We start from the raw sequence: 12,212 nt of genomic DNA, 5'->3' as shown, positions 1-12,212 counted from the left end.
GTGGAGGGGTGGGGGCAGAAAGGGCTCGCCCAGGACACTGCAGCCGTGACCAAAGTTGCCCGGAGGTTCCTGCTCCCACAGGGTTTGGAGGTGAAAGGAGGAGATCTTGAGCTTGCCGTCCTGTACTCTTCCTTAAACTGGGGTGGGAATTGCCGAGCCAGCAGCTGGGAGAGCCGTGCTGGGTACCCAGCTCATCTCACTGGATCTGCTGCTGGGAGTGAGGTGGGGAACCTTAAAGAGGCTGCAAGCGCTTTGCTCCTTCTGAGCTACCTCCCCTGCAGGGACCTGGCTCGCTCCAGAATCCTAAAATTGGAATGCTTCAAAAAGAAAGGAGAAATTAGCAGGGATGGTAGAGTCAATGTAAACTCTCCCTCATACATACCTGTATATCTATCTGTCCATGTGAGTATGCATCCAGCTGTATAGGTGTGTGATTCTAGAGCTGTTTGTGCCTATGTTTGTGCCTCGCCTACGTTCCTATGTCTCTGGGTATGTATGTGTGTATATCTATGCTCATGTTTGCTTGGGTGCATATAGATATATTAAACATAGAGATTCATAAGAAAGTGATTTTATTCCTAGACAGTGTTTGTCTAACTCTGTGTAGACCTAGGGGTGTGTAGGCATGTATCTTTCATCTGTGTCAGGTGCCCATATCTGCTGAGATACACATGTGGGTGTGAGAAAGTATACCTCTATGCTAGGGTTTAGGTAGTATTTGAGGGGTGTGTTGGATTATGGAGACTTTTTTCCCCTAGGTTATCATAGTTTTTCCGTGGATCATTTTACACATACATCCCTGTACTACAGCAATCTTGATAAATCCCAAGCAATTCTTGAAAAACTAGGCATCTTACCAATACTGCAGTGAACTGAACTAAGGATCTGCTGGTAGCTTGTGAGTTCTTTGGCTTTTTCTCAGTTTATGCCACCTGCTGAAGATTATTTAATTTTATTTTTAAAATAATTAATTCGGCTTCAATAAAATCTCAGTTGGAAGACTATCAAACAGAACAGCCTGGGACACAGACTGGTACCTATTTCAGGTTGCATATGTCTCACATTGATTAAATATGCATGAAAACAGTTTGAAAAGCACACAATCCACCTGATCAGATACATATTTTAAGAAAAATATTTTTTTCTTTTTTTTCAAATGTACTTAAATCATTATGACTTCTTTTGCAGTTGCTCATGTTGATAAATGTAAGTATTATAAGAAAATGTCACTTCTTCAGTTATGCTGGGAAAAAATACACAATAAGCTACTTTTATGCACAATTAGGGTAATAAAAACATTTTACCTTTGTAACGTTCATTCTCATAGTAAAATCAATAACAATCCATGCAAATCCTTCTTAATAAACTGATTACTTGAAGAGCAATGAAAGTTAATTTGTCCTCTGCTAGAATATTTCATAGTCCAATTTATGTGCCTTTTTTGCTTGTTGCTTTTTTATAAAGAATGATGTAGTCCACTGCTACGCTCAATATTTCTGGAGTCCTGTGTTATATATAAAACAAAACACACTTCAAAATAGAAAATCCATCAATTTCTTTATTGTTCTGTAGCTTAAAAACAAGGAAAGTGGCATTGGTACCAAGTGCATTAAAGCAGGACTTTCATCCCAGAGTCAAGATGCTTTTCTAATTGCTGTTGACGTTTCTCTGGGTTACTTGTGCTGCTGACCTACTTATAGCTTCTACAAATAAAGTTTTTTAAGCAGATGTTGACACCTTGTCTAGGAGTAAGATTCTAATTTTATCATTGAAAGAGTGAACCTAAAGCAGGAAACAGGGGTTAACTATCTTTCTGTATTCACTTAATGTTTTTATACTTAATTAAATTATGTTGAAGCAAAGTACTAAATATGATTAGAAAGCCAAAAGAAAATAAATACATCACAAATAGTAGTATCATTCGGTTCAGTGCTGTGCGTTACATAAGTGAAGCTGAATCTGGAAATGAAGAAAGTGTAAGGAGATCTACTGACATTTGAAGAAAGAGCTATTTGGATGTTTTCTTCAAACACAACACACCTGTGGAAGTGTCCTACAGAACACAAATTACTCTGAATGTCTCAGAGTCCCATTTAGAATACTATAAGACTTGAACACCCTGGTTCTAGTGTCACTTACACTGGAGTCACATTGCATTTTTTTCTTTAAACCCGGTGGGTTAAATTCTTTATTGGTCTACAAGAATTGAGGAGGGTCACATGAAGTGTATGCCCACCAAGAGTCTGGTTTAACAGTGTGATTTCAGAATCCAGCCACAAGCTTTTACAGGGTGCAATATTACTGCTTGTGTGTGAATGTGTGTAACTACAGTAAGCTACATAAGCTCTTGTGAAGAAGATCATGTAATATTGACTGGTTTTTCATCTGCTTGCTGATATGAAACTGATAGCTGATGTAAAGCTTAGTTTTGAACTTAGTCCAGGTCAGAGACTTAAAGACAAGACTGTCTTCTTGCTCTCTACTAGTGTGGAGATTAAGGTTCTGCTCTAATCCCCGGGTAGGTTGCATTGGCAATGGAGGGGGGTCCAGAGTCAAAGGGAAGCAGTGACTAGGAGGATAATGAAGCACGCTGCTCCAGCACCAGGTGTAGAATGTCCAGAGCATGACAGTGGTGGATTTGGGCTACCCATGTGGCAGGGAAGGAGCATAGTGTTTGGCTGGCACCATCTTCCTAAATCTCTCTGTGACTGTTCCGGGCTACGAACTTACTAAGGCAAACTTTCACTGTGATAATGTAGCACTAAACAGGTAGAAAAATCTAGGACACATTTCATCTTATGAAAATACAGATTTGCTTGAAAATCATGATTTTATCTTAGTAGTAGGAGTAAAATGACAAAAAAAAATAATAAAATAATAAAGGAATTCCTCCTGGGCACAAGGATGTCTGGGAACAGCCCCAGTACAATTGTTAGATATTTCCACTGAGATAAACACATAGCTCTTTATTATAAGTGTTTTAACTATTACAGGTTAGGGCAATTGGTTCTTTTTTTCAGGTAAGCCAAGAATGCAGTATGTAATCTAAATGAATTTGCTGCCTTGTCTATTGTCTTATGAGCCTTTAGAACATTTTATTTGAGGGATGTTCATTTTTTCAAAAACACTGCAAGAAAATACTGTCTTGTTTCTAGCCGTTTTTCCAAAGCAATGCATCAAATTTTCATAGGGGGTAAATCTCTCTAAACATATTAAAGTCAAAAAAGAAGTGAATTTACTAGAGCTTTAACAAATAACACAAAAATAAGACTGTAGAACTGTATTGCTTTTACTTCATATTGGCCTTCTCAAATGTAGAACAAGGTATTATAGCTGAAACTATTACCATGCTATTATTCATAGCTATGCTGAGATTATGGGAGCATTTATGTAGTTAGCAATTGTACTGCTTACATAGCAACTTATATGCTCCTCAAGTAAATCAATAGGTTGTGTCAAAAACCTAAGCAGCAGCGTAGCAGCTTTTCCAAACCTTCTAACACACAATTTATCTGCATGCAAAGACATGGCCTTAACCCCAATTACTGAGGCAGCCTTCGTTCAGAGTGCCTTAAAGTCTAGCAAATAGCTTGACCTTGATAATACTGATGACCTTGGCCACAAAAGACCCCTCCTCAGTACACACAAAGGCTGATGACTAAATATATAAACTATATCATATATGCACCAAACAAGGTGTGTACAGAGGGAAATCTGAACATTTCATGAATGAAATGGGAACTTAGAAGAGGATTTTGGGGATGCTGTGAAAGCCTGAAATTTTCAATTAGAAAAGTGAACAGACAAGAAAAACAAAGTTGTGTAGACAAAAAAGAAGGTTGGAGAAAATAGATCTGTAGGAGATAAAATGGGAAAAATAAAGAGAAGAAAGCTTGATAAGACAGGAAATAAAGAGCAGTAAAAACACTCAGATGAGTATTTAAGCTGGAAAAAAAGTAAATAGAATGGTAAATCAGTTGTGGGATGAAGAGATTGTAAAGCTAGTGAAGATGGTGAAGAAGACATTCTCATTAAAGAGATCAGAAATTATACTAGCAAGGTATAAATATCGCACATTTTATGGAAGTGGTAACTGCAGAATTTAACCAGGCAGAGGATTACATCCACGCATACTGACTAAGGACGGAAATGGCCTCAGAGATTTAGGAAAGGGTGACCTAGTAGAGAAAATGTCATAGAGGTGGGTTGTTTTTTTTCCCATAGTAATCTTAAGTAACAAGAAAGATATAGAAGCTAGGTGGATAAGTGGAATGTGAGGGAATTCTAAAGTTCACCACGACCAAGAAGTCTTATCAGGTGTCAGCATACATTGAGCACACATTGACAGCTTAAGCATATTCTTGGGAAAAGGAGGGAGGGGAAACGTCTAGTCACGCATGGTCTTCAGGTAAAATTCAGACACAGCGCAATAAAAACAAAGGAGGCAGAAACAGATTGATGTGGTCAATTAGGAAGTCAATAGAGACATTTTCAGATTATGGAGGAAAACCAATAAACTACACACAAGGGAGAATGAAGTCAAAAGCTCAGTGGGTGACCACAGAGTCAGAAAATTCATAGGTCAAAACTGTGTTAGGAGAACTAGTGTGTTGAAAGGAAAGTATTCATGGGAACAATGATGACTGTTAGCTCAGAACACCCCTTAAGGAACAGAGCATCTGAGGGGAGGGATGCTAAGAAGGAAGATGTGCTGGTGAGAAGAAACAGGACCACACTTGAGCAAATAAGAGATGTTTGATCAGAGGACAAAAGTAAGAATAAAATAGGGAAGGAAAATGATAGGGTTGGGACTGAGATGAAGTCAGGGGAAAAGCATTTTCAAAGGCTGAAAGCAGGGACTGCCAAAAAAAAAATGAAAGAAAAGAGGAACAGAGAGGGGTGATACAAGGAATTACTTCCCACTGGTACAGAGGATAAAGAAGGGCCTAGGCTGGGAAGGGCCTGAAGGGAACCTGAAAACTGTAAAATAACTTTGTCTAGAAGATGACAGGCAGGTGAAAAACAGCAAAAAAAACCCAAAATAAGTGTGCAGGATGCAGCGACTGAGTGCCCACTCATCTGATAAATATAGTAGGACTCTCACAACAGCTTCCATTCTCATAGAAAGCTCCAGTAACAAGTCCACACTCAAATCAGAGACAATTTTATCTAAATGCTGTGTCTGGAGAGGTTAACATAACTGCATAACTGAATAATCTAGGGCTCTGCAAAGCCTCAGCCTCTGGTTTGTGGTTGCTAGTTCTCAAAAGCACATGTTGTTAGGCAGACAGTTCGTGAAGGAGGATGCTGCAGGCAATTCACTGAGTCTGAGATTCAGCAGTGCTGGGACTCTTCTCTGGAATTAGCCCTGCAAAGAGGTTGGCTGACATAAGTGGCCAAAAAAGAGACCACCTAATTGTATGGTGCAACTCCGTAAGCCTCTTTCAGCAAAACTAGTGTGTCAGGTGCCAAATCTAGCACTTTGGGTCATCAGTGATTTGCAACAGTCATTGAATACTGTGTGGTAAAACCAATGATTATCAGATTGACCCATGAAGTATAGGAAAGGACACCATTTGAAACGGGTTTGAAAATCTTACAAAATATTGTTTCATCTCGAAACTTCTAAAGTTTATCCCTAAATTTATTAATAAAATTTTTCATCTCAAAAAATCCCTAAGCATTATTTCATCAGTGGTGCAATTGCCTGCTCCACTGTCATGTAACAGCAGGGCTGAGATGGTTCAGGAGCTGTCAGACCAGCCCCAGTCCTTTGCTATGGGAATAAAGGGGTCATGTGGGCTATATTTATTCCAGTGAGGAATGGAGCCCTATAGAAAACGTGTCTGTTCTCTCAGATGCTCCTACATCATTCTTTACCTTGCTGACACTGGCTATCTGATTTAAGGTACGCATTGCAATTATTGACCATTTTAATGTACAGCTCAGCATCAGGATGGTTGTCTTCTTCATAAAACTTAGTTTTGTCTACATTGACTTCTTAGATCCCATAATGGCTCCAGCTTGTGTGTGCCATGACTTCCTGATGGGAGACTGGCAGTTGTACTTGAGTGAACAATTCTGCATATATGTTTTATATGTCTTTGGCTGAGCTGTCTTTTTGATCCAGTACTTACTTCCCAGCAATTTCTGTACTGTTCTATAATTATTATATATTTGTATTGTTATTAATTTAATTCACAGTGGCTGCAGTAATTTGTGAAGAAATTATTAGGAAATCATAAGAAGACATCGTTCTGCTAGTGTTTAAAAATTTCACATTTGTGATACTTAGCAGATATTAGCTGCCTTGCTGTTGGAATTGCATAACCAAAGAGATCTGATAAAAATCAAGAAGTAAATTTTGGACATGTTTCTAGAACAGAAAGAATGAATTTATTTTTTCCTTACTTCTGTGTATTTTCATTGTGAAATAAGCAGATAAACAGACAAAATGATGAAGGCAAGGAGAAATATAAAGATGTTGTGCAACAAGACATATAGAGTTCAGTTCTAAGGTGTCAAAACAATTTGATCACTTGGGGCAGCTCACACAGCTAAGAAATATCAAAAATTATCTTTATCTCTAAGGGCATTTAAAAATTGATGTTTTATGCAAAAATATGATTGGTTTTACCATGAAAAGGGAGTTTTCAAAAAAGCCTCATAATATCTTTTTGTTTATTTCAGTGTTATATGTGACTAGTTGAGAATATATCCATAGACCTTCTGGCTTTTTATTATAGATTTTTAATGGCATTTTTACATTAGTTCAGTTAATCAAAAAGACACCTTCACTGTGTGTCAACTGACACCTAGTTTGGTTCCATTGTTAAAGATTCTAGATTCTTCAGGATACAACAGGTGAAAGAACTTAATTTTACCTGCTCACAGATGTATTTTGCAGTATTTAATTCTTTTCCTTCTAGAAAAATGAAGTAAAAATGTAATAGAATTGGATTAAAATTTAGCAAAAATTTGAGAATAAAATACCTTACAATGCCTGGTCTGTACAACGCATTATTTGCATAGACAATGATAAGGGTCTGCTTTTCCTCATTTTTAAATACTTGACCACAAAATGCTACCACAGAATGACTTTTTAGTAGAAAATTTACAACATTTATAAGAATCTTCTAAATACTTCTTCCAAATGCTGTAAGAATACACTAAAGTGCCTTTGTAAACCTAACTTGCAACCATTTTCAGTGTATTCCCTTGGGCTCTCTTAATACTGTTTGCTCACTTTCTTCTTTGCAAACATCATAGCTTTAGAAGAACCCTGGAAATAGCAGGCAATGAGATCAACAGACAATGTATTTTCTTAAAAACTACATTTCTTACAAAGGTGTAAGCCCATCCTACCTGGGACTGATGCACTAAATTAAGTTATCAGGCTAGGTTTTGCTATCCCAAGTTGAGAAAAGGGTAGAAATTGTCTGTGTGGAGATGGTAGATCAACACTAAAGTCTATTTCAGCCCAATATACCATTCTTGCAGGACACATTTACCTTGAAAAAGATGATTTTCTTCATAACCAAGAAATAAGGCGTATGTCTCAGGGTCTTGAAAGCAGAATACAAATGACTCTTGTTCTAGCAAAAGCAACATGCAGTCCGTGCCCTTTTTCATCCATTCACTTGTCAATGTGGCTGTCAATAAGATCGTATTTACATATGGCTAATCCCACACTCGATTCATTAAGATGATTTTATGAGAGAAAAAGGAAGATGACCTAATCAGATAGCTCCAGGAATACAAATAAAGTGAGATAACTTTCTGAGAATAATAATTTTGCTTTCTGTAGTGGACTTCAAATCCCCCAAAAAAGAGAGAATAGCCCTGCTTAAAACAAGCTTTTCTTCTTCATTCAGAAGTGATCTCCGATTAATTGTGCAGTTTAGCTGAACTTTGCTTTCCTTGGTATCCTAGGAGAAAAGCTCTGGCAGACTGGGAATTTTAACTTGTTTGTAATGTAAACTCAGCATACTGGTGGTGCTTTTTAACACTCCAGAAACTGTTTGGGAGGAAAAAGAAATAAGTAAAAAAGCTTTGATCCTCTAAGCAAACAAAGAGGGGAGAAGGAGGTTAAAAGAACCATCATTTGTGAAAGGCAGAGAAGGAAAATGCTGGAAAGGTGTCTTTATTTTAATAGTTTCAGAGACTATTTGAAAGACTATTGGAAATATCAGGCACTCCAACCACAACAGAGCCCTCTAACTAGCAGGGAAAGATTGATTTCCTTTTATTATTTCATTGACATTTTTGAGGTTTCTCAGGACTACGGATTTCTTAATGATAACAGTTAATCTGCCCAATATTTTTCACAGAAAAATACATCTAGGACAGTGCTTAGTGCTTAGATGTTAACGTAAATATATTGAGTATCAAGCTCAAATAAATATACTCCTTCTGGCATCACTCGGTATGAAGAAAGGAAGAAGAATCAAGTCTGGAGGTAACACTAGCTCCTGGGAGCTGGGAGATGACTTGAAGCCCAGGTTTCTTAGCCGAAAGCTGAAATGTGAATTGAAACATCCAGTTGTAGCAGCAGGGAGTGGTGTGATCCAGCAATTCCTTGTTGTTTGTTTATCAATGGGAAATGTTCCTGCTCCCTAAAATGCCACTGATCAAGGTAGTTTGGCCAGTAGGTAAGAAGGTGGAGCCAAATATCCACATGCTTTTTCAAGCTCTCTGTCTATTTTGCTTTCACCGGTTTTAAGCAAGGAAGCAGACAAATAGCTCAATTTAGACCTAGATACCTTAAATCAATGTCCAGTGAGCAGCTGCAGAGAATAATAGGTGTTCTTAGTCCCTCTGATTTCCTGGCAAGGGCACAAGGTCGAAATTAGAACTTAACCTGAAAGGGTGAAAAATCCATTGGGGTAGAAATTGATGGAAAGAGGCCTTTTTTATGTAAGATTGTTCATTTTCAAAGACTGTACACAAAGTTCCATTTTCCTGAGCAGAGTATTTATAGTTCCACAGATAATGATACTAGTAAGGACTTCATCAGATCCATTTCCCCTTCCAAAGATGACATAAACTCTCTCTAAGTCTTTATTAACTAATACTTACTGAATTATTCCCTTAAAATCTGCAACAACAGAGATTTCACAGCCTCCTGCAGCAGTACATGCAGTGCTTCATTGTTCTTATGGACTCTAAAAGTTTAATTAAATCCCACTTTTGCAACCAAGCACTCTTGTCCTCTCTGCTATAGAGATTAGAAGCAATTCAGTACTTTCCTTTCCATTCCAGTCCTTTATATTTCAAAGGGATTCGATTTTAGCTTTTTAAGATTCATTTATGTAATGTTCTCCTCAGTATTCTCCTCCTGACTCAATGAAAAAATCTGCTTTTCCTCTATCCATGTGCTTCTTTTAGGATCTTGTTGTTCTTGCTGTTTTCCGTTGAACCTTCTCCAGCTGCACATTTGGACCCATACCCAAAGAGATAAGTATAGTTGATGAATGGCTTGACTTCACTTGTCTTGAATACCCTCCTCAGAGAAATCCTTTGTGCTATTTCTTTGCTTTAGTCTCCAAGCCTTACTTCTGTCAACATTTTCCCCAAAGAGCCCTCAGGAGCCTCACAGAACCATATTGATGCCCTTGTCCACCTTTTTTTCTTGACTGCTTCTGGTCATTTCTAGTTCTCAAATACTTACATATCCAACCAAATAATTGTCAGCACTCATATCCACATTCACATTTCAGAAGAAAATTTCTTATGCAGTTTGAACAACCTGTTGCTTTGTCCTTGCCAGAGGAATCTACATGGGCGATGGCTTCTGTTGGCTCAATCGTTACTAAACACAGGGATGCTTAACTGCTATGTTGTCTAGCATAAACCATGTTCAGCATGACATGTTTGGCATGTTTGGTATAAGATGACCATTGTGATCATTAACTTCAGCTAGCAACCTGACTGTCCACAAGTCAGAGAAATTCTCCCCAGGAGCATGTGTAAAAGGGAAGCCTCCAAGTCACTTCAAGCATAAAACAAACCAATGAATACTACAGATGTGAGTGATGGATACAAACACAGGATCAGTATTTGAGCAACGAAGCTGGTGAAGGGGCTGGAGAACAGGCTTTATGAGGAACAGCTGAGAGAGCTGGGGTTGTTTAGCCTGGAGAAGAGGAGGCTGAGGGGAGACCTCATTGCTCTCTATAACTATCTGAAAGGAGGTTGTAGAGAGGAGGGTGCTGGCCACTTCTCCCAAGTGAAAGGGGACAGGACGAGAGGGAATGGCCTCAAGCTCCACCAGGGGAGATTTAGGCTGGACATTGGGAAAAAAATTTTCACAGAAAGGGTCACTGGGCACTGGAACAGGCTGCCCAGGGAGGTGGTTGATTCACCTTCCCTGGAGGTGTTTAAGGCACGGGTGGACAAGGTGCTAAAGGGCATGGTTTAGTGTTTGATAGGAATGGTTGGACTTGATGATCCGGTGGGTCTCTTCCACCCTGGTTATTCTATGATTCTATGATTCTATTTGTTTGGGTATTTCCACAAAAAGGTAGTAGCTTCTCATGCTTTCAAGTTCATAACTGTGGAGCAATGTGTCAGGAAGTCTTGGATGAGAAGTTCGACTTTGCTGCTGGCAAACCCACACAGAGTTCATCTACGTTAAGCCTGATGAATGTGGCACTAGGCAAGAATCCAGAACTTCATGCCCCCTAGACACATGTTCTGCATCTCTTGTTTAATTTCTCTTCTTTTTTTAGGGCTTAAACTTTTCCCTGGCAGACTAGAATATACCTCAAATTGTCAAGGCCACAGATAATGTCAGAGGGATCCTAACAGAGCTGCCACAGGTGGCTGCCTCAAAGGCTCCTTAGGAATCCCTTTGCAGCTACTAGGTTAATGCATATGAGGGTAGCAATTACTACCAAGAGAAAGTCTCAGAAAGGGAGAAAAAGTAAAAAGCATTCACTCAAGTATCTACATTAATTCATGGAGCACCTTAATATTGCAACAAAATACGTCCCCTCTAGAATTCAAACTAATCAACATGACTTTTTAACATATCTAAGTAAATTAAAACACACCTGTCCATCTCATTAGTTCCTGACCATTAACTTCCAAGCCTTGATTTCCCACTGAACAGGTGAACAGCTGCTCCAAATATTGAACTGGCCTGACTCCACCATAGTACAAGCTACAATTATGCATGAGAGTAGTCCCTTTCCTCCACCCTTTGTCTAGCTTGATCACACTGAGACTGCTATATAGGCACTACTTGGATGCATTGAGTGAAGGGGAAGGTTCATCTTACGTGAGAGAGAACTTTTTTACAGTCTGGGATACAAAGACATGGTAGAGCACAACCGGGCAACCAGTGGGATACAGCTTGATGCTTTTTCCCTCCAGTAGTAATGCATGGATTCAGGGTTTAGAAATCCCAAATACTCATCTGGTGTGTTGTGTCTTGAACCTAGATCACGACAAGTAAGTTAAGTGTTTACATACGCTGTATGATCATGGTCAGTAGAGCCTACCTTTGTAATGCTAGTTATTGGGTGGTTAAGAGTTTATTTCTAAGGCCTTAAAAACAGCTTCCATGTAGAGTCATCTATATTTAATCCAGATTTAAACAGGATTCACCTCATTCCTATTTTAGAGTGCACCAAGTTCTTTGCAACACTTTTTTATAAAGCACCAACTAATAGATGCTCCAGTGCATCCCATTTTTGTCCGTTCCCATTTCTAACACAATTTCCATGTCAATGATTACAATGTAATACTAATATAAGTAGTTTCGAAAACAAAAGCATATTTGGAATCATTTGTGTTTATCTTTAGAGAGTAAGAGCTGCAAATCAGAATGGATAGAAGGGGATTAAACACTAGGCTAATTGTTCATTAGGCAACCTAAGACTGATTAAGTGTGCTAATCCATTTAATATTTTTTCTATTTGTTTCCATAACTACCCCTGCCAAAATTATTTTGCATGCATTAATTCACCTATATTTATTTATTAATAAAGGAATCAATTGGGAAATCAGGTCTTGCATCCTATGGTCCTTTCTCAAGAAAAACTTACATGACAGCAGTAGCAGAAGGACTTCAAGATGTGACAGGAACTCTCTGTACTGCTTTTTCCCTAAAATATAACTTCAACTCTTTCAATAAGGTTTAATGTGAATGCACTCTCCATCTGTATTGATTCCAGGTACTATTCCTGTTTAATTAAGATGTCTTATTC

The 12,212-nt window shown here is 38.5% G+C and overlaps 1 protein-coding gene across 4 annotated transcripts in view; it reads left to right on the top strand.

Annotated features, from left to right (window-relative positions):
• The first annotated feature begins 325 nt into the window (after positions 1 to 325).
• GRM3 (glutamate metabotropic receptor 3) overlaps positions 326 to 12,212 on the top strand; it is a 105,428-nt gene continuing 93,541 nt past the window's right edge. For 2 of the 4 annotated variants that reach the window (XM_069873784.1, XM_069874036.1), the window contains exon 1: positions 326 to 402. The gene's annotated coding sequence lies outside the window, so the exon portion shown is untranslated. Of the gene's footprint in view, positions 403 to 4,727; positions 4,773 to 12,212 lie in introns of those variants that run through there. The other 2 variants (XM_069873954.1, XM_069873868.1) reach the window with 2 other exon arrangements.

This window comes from Phaenicophaeus curvirostris, chromosome 1 (genome assembly GCF_032191515.1).
Source record: "Phaenicophaeus curvirostris isolate KB17595 chromosome 1, BPBGC_Pcur_1.0, whole genome shotgun sequence".
NCBI classification, from domain to species: Eukaryota; Metazoa; Chordata; class Aves; order Cuculiformes; family Cuculidae; genus Phaenicophaeus; species Phaenicophaeus curvirostris.
This window is presented reverse-complemented; position numbering and strand designations above follow the sequence as displayed.